At 45.5% G+C, this 5,000-nt stretch overlaps 1 protein-coding gene across 1 annotated transcript in view; it reads right to left on the reverse strand.

The window, feature by feature from the left end:
• The window catches only part of LOC113803167 (protein O-mannosyl-transferase Tmtc3-like), a 280,136-nt gene that overhangs the window by 272,024 nt on the left and 3,112 nt on the right, over positions 1–5,000 (reverse strand). The gene's annotated exons all lie outside the window — the stretch shown is intronic.

The raw sequence follows: 5,000 nt of genomic DNA on the forward strand, positions 1-5,000 counted from the left end.
AGGCAAAATTGAGGAAGAAGAGGAAGAGTAGGAAGGCAAAATTGAGGAAGAAGAGGAAGAGGAAGAGTAGGAAGGCAAAATTGAGGAAGAGGAAGAGTAGGAATGCAAAATTGAGGAAGAAGAGGAAGAGTATGAAGACAAAATTGAGGAAGAGGAGGTGTGCGGAGAGGAGGAGGAGGAGGAGGAAAAGGAGGGAGAGGGGGAGGAGGAGGACGCGGAAGAAGAGGAGGAGAAGAAGGAGGGGTAAGACGACGAAAAAGTAATGAGGATAATGATGAAAAGATGAATAAGGGTGGAGGAGGAGGAGGAGGAAAAGAAGGATGAGGAAAAGCAGGATGGGGGGAGGGGGAAAGGGAGGAGGAGGAGGAGGAGCAGGAGGAGGAGGAGGAGGAGGAGGAGGAGGAGAAGAAGAAGAAGAAGAAGAAGAAGAAGAAGAAGAAGAAGAAGAAGAAGAAGAAAGAACAAGAGAGAAAGAGTAAGGGAGAGAGATAGACAAAGAGAAAGAGAGAGAGAAAGAGAGAGAGGGGACAGAGAAACAGAAAGAGAGAGAGAAAAAAGCGAAAGAGAAAGAGAGAAAGAGAGAGAAAAAGAGAGCCTCAGTCCGAAAATGCCGAGAAAACAGCTTTAAAATGACTGCGACTCGACTCCTCGGCATCCCACAGGCATCGGGGGTTTTTACGTGGCATTGCAGCTCGTCGGTTCCTACACGACCTGGAATTGGCCGCGGCGCTCTTTGGGGGGGGGGCGAGGGGAGGGGGGAGAGGGAGAGGGGGAGCGGAGGGGGAGAGGGCGAGGGGTGGAAGAGGGGGAGGGGGGAGGGGGAGGGGGGGGAGGAGGGGGATGGAGGGGGGGAGGGGGAAGAGGGAGAGGGGAGGGGGAAGAGGGAGAGGGGAGGAGGAAGAGGGAGAGGGGGAAGAGGGGGAGGGGTGGAGAGGGCAGCAGGACGGGGAAGGAGGGGACCCAAGAGAAGAGAGAGGAGGGATTGCATTGTATGTGAAGGAGAGTCGGATCGTATAATTAAGCGAGTGCAAGGTATTCCGGGCTTGTAAATTTGGTGAAAGAGGGAAGAGAGAGACAGACAGAGAGAGAGAGAGGGGGGGAGGGAGAGAGAGGGAGGGAGGGAGGGCGGGAGGGAGGGAGGGAGGGAGGGAGAGAGAGAGACAGAGAGAGACCGAGACACAGAGAGACCGAGACACAGAGAGACCGAGACACAGAGAGACCGAGACACAGAGAGACCGAGACACAGAGAGACCGAGACACAGACAGACCGAGACACAGAGAGACCGAGACACAGACAGACCGAGACACAGAGAGAGGCGAGAGAGAGAAGAGAGAGAGAGAGAGAGAGAGAGAGAGAGCGAGAGAGAGAGCGAGAGAGAGAGAAAGAGAAAGAGAAAGAAAGAGAGAGAGAAAGAGAAAGAGCGAGAGCGAGAGAGAGAGCGAGAGAGAGAGAAAGAGAAAGAGAAAGAAAGAGAGAGAGAAAGAGAAAGAGCGAGAGCGAGAGAGCACCAAAGCGCAGACGCAGACGAACCACCCTGCCACCCGAAAGCCAGAGCCAGAGGGGCCGAACCCGGCGCACCTCGGCCCCGGAGGAGCGGGCGGCAGATGAGACGAGGCCGCCCTCCTCCCGGCACGAGGCGGCGGAGGAATCCACAGGACAGGTTCCCCGGCGGTGATCCTGACGACCCGGCCAGACACCCTGCGCGAGGCACGGGGCGGAATGTCCGCAGAGGAACCCCGGCGAAGTGCTCCTTCTGCCTGCTTTGCTTGCGCCGTCCGCTGGCCCCGCTTAATTGCCTGGTGGCCGCCGTCGCCGAGGTGCTGGCGCGCCTTCCGCTTGGAGGCGACGCCGGACGGTCCGGTGGCTGCAGGAGTGCTCGCCTCTCGCTCGGCCCGTCTGTCGGTGTGTTATGCTCGCTCGCTCTCTCTCTCTCTCTCTCTCTCTCTCTCTCTCTCTCTCTCTCTCTCTCTCTCTCTCTCTCTCTCTCTCCCTAACTCCACGACCTTATATAAATCTCGCCGCCGCAAGTGACCTCTTTCGCTGACGCCAGCGGACGCTACCGTTCCCATCCACCTCCCCCCCCCCATCCCCCCCCACCCCACGTCATTACATCCTCTTGAGCTCCATTTATTCGGCTCTGTTCCGTTTCGGCGCCGGCGTTAATTTGACGCGCCCACGAAACGTTTCTGTTATCGCCCGACGTATTGCCGCCCGCCCGCCCGCCCGCCCGCAGTCCGACGAGGCTTTTGAAATTGAAAGTGAAATAGAGGCTTCAATTTAAAGCGATGGCCACGTGTCCGAGCCGGGGCCGATAATACCTGTAGTTTTATTTCCCAATCTCTGTTTATCTTTATTCTCTTTATCTATCCCTTCTTCCTGTTTGGCCCGCGGACATGTCCTGTAAAATAATATGCAAGACGTCTTTGAAAATGTGAAGAGTATGTATAAGGAACCGAACAGAGAAAACACATTACTCTAATTTTACCCGTAATTTGAACTGTTATGGCCTGTGACGGTAACTGAAGTATTCTTACTGGCAACTGTAATTTTATAATGAAACAGAAAAATAAGGAAAATAACATATACAAAAATAGCGTATTAAAATATACATACATACTACTACTACTACTAATAATAATAATAACAATACTGTATTGCTAATATTACTAAAAAATATAAATAAAAAACAATAGCCTGAGTAGCTACAGGAACAGGATAACAAAAATAATGACAATAACAAAACTAATAACGAAACGATTTTTAATAATAATAACATTAATAACAAAATTTAGATGAATCTAAAAAATCACTAAGTATTAGTTGTATTGATAGTAGCAATAGTAATAACTAAAACAATAACAAAACAATAACATAACAATATAAATAATAATATCAATAATAACAATAACAGTAACAATATTAATAATAACAATAATGATAATAATGACAATAATATACATAACAATAATAATGATAATAATAATAATAATAATAATAATAATAATAATAATAATAAAACAATCACACTCAATTATAACAACAGAAAGATGATAACTTGGGCAAGAGAAGAATGGCGAGAAAATTATAATAAAAAGTGGAAAAGGAGGAAACGGGATAAAATGAAGTAACCGAAGAATGTTACAGAATAAAGAATAAAGAGGAACGGAGAAGGAGGGGAGAGAGAATAGACGGAGAATGAGAAAGCGAAGGAGAAGATGCAGAAAAGGAAAGGACAAAGAAGAGGAAAACGATAACAACCATCACAATAAAGAAGCGAAGAGAATAAGATAAGAAAAACAAACAAGAACATAAACAACCCAAGCAAAACAAAGAAAACCTAAGAATAAACCACACAGAACAGAAAACCGACACCAAAAGCCACTCAAAAACGAAAACAAGAACGCGAGACCCCGCTCCTAAAATAATAGCACAAGTAACAGAAATAATAAGAAGACCCTGCTAAGCGAAATGAATGGGTCTCGGGGGCTCTGGGAAATATAATATGGCACAGGAGACCCACCCGCCTGGCTCATGATCTGTCACTCTCGGTTTAATGGAACAGTGTCATGAGAAAAAGTATAAAACCTGACATGTATTATTACTCTTCACTTAGCTCATTGTGCGTCGCCGTGTTCACCAGGTGAGTAGAGTATTTTCGTGCATTTTTTTTTTTTTGGGGGGGGGGAATGCATTTAACTACATTTAGCAACATTTGGTATTGTAATTATTAGATCTATTATGACCACACTGATCATTAATGTCATCGTTGCATTTTCCGATGCAAATGTCATGGCAAATGTGCAAGTCAATACCAATGGGCCGATAACGCGTACATTTAATTACATGTCGTTTTCTAACATCCGTCTGCATTACCTCAATGACACGTTTCAACTTTCCCCGCCGTTAGAAAAGTTTAAAATGTATATACAGGCATCCATTTTAATTCCATTCGCTCCAGCCTGGAGTTACCGAATTTTACACTACTTTCGGGTCCCTTGTCATAATTTCAATTATCATGGATATTTTTTTTTTACGTTTTTCCTTATTCTTTCTCTCTTCTCTCCTTTCTCTCTCTCTCTCTCTCTCTCTCTCTCTCTCTCTCTCTCTCTCTCTCTCTCTCTCTCTCTCTCTCTCTCTCTCTCTCTCTCTCTATCTCTCTCTCTCTCTCTCTCTCTCACTTATGTGTACGTGTGTACGTATGTATATGTTCGCATATATGTAAATAGAAAGCGCCCTCGCTCTTTCTCTCACCCCAACATATATGAAACGAGCCAAACGCCATTCTTCTGATCAATTTCCTTCTCCCACGCGATTCCATAAACCAAACAAAAACAAAAAACACATTACACCTCCAATAGCGTTCCAAATATTTGTTAAACGCTATCTAAAATCATTTCACATTTTTTAATGGAATTTCTGCTTCCTGTGTTGTTGTTTTTTCTTCGATCACGACCGCGGTCAATAACAATAACAGGTTTAAAAGAAAAGATACACACCGTGCACAAAAAAGGCGAACTGCCCTTTTGTAAGTCACCGCTCAATTACCCATCACTCGATAACCACTTGTAATTTTAGAGGAAAACAACCGGCGTTCTGAATCCAGCCGTTCTGTCGACGTCATAATCACCATCGCCAGATCACTCTCCAAATATTACAATTTCCGGCCTGGACTCTCCTTTGCCGTGAGACTTTCGCACTTTGCACTTCTCGGGGTAATAGTTTCGGCCATTTGGCAAACACGGGACGAGGGACGCACGCACCTCTTATATATTTGCGTGTGAAACATTTACTCCGCACGCTACGGATAATTCCTCACTGTTGAATCACCATTTTTTTTTTCCAAAATTACTCACACACTCCGCAACTTTGTATTTTTTCACGAGTATCATGCACATTCTTTGCTTTACTTAAGAGGATAAAAGAAATTTTATAGATTATTATTATTTTTTTATTTTTATTTTTTGATACATCCACTTGCTGTTTCACTTCCCTGCTCTCG

The sequence above is a fragment of the Penaeus vannamei genome, chromosome 21, assembly GCF_042767895.1.
Source record: "Penaeus vannamei isolate JL-2024 chromosome 21, ASM4276789v1, whole genome shotgun sequence".
NCBI classification, from domain to species: domain Eukaryota; kingdom Metazoa; phylum Arthropoda; class Malacostraca; order Decapoda; family Penaeidae; genus Penaeus; species Penaeus vannamei.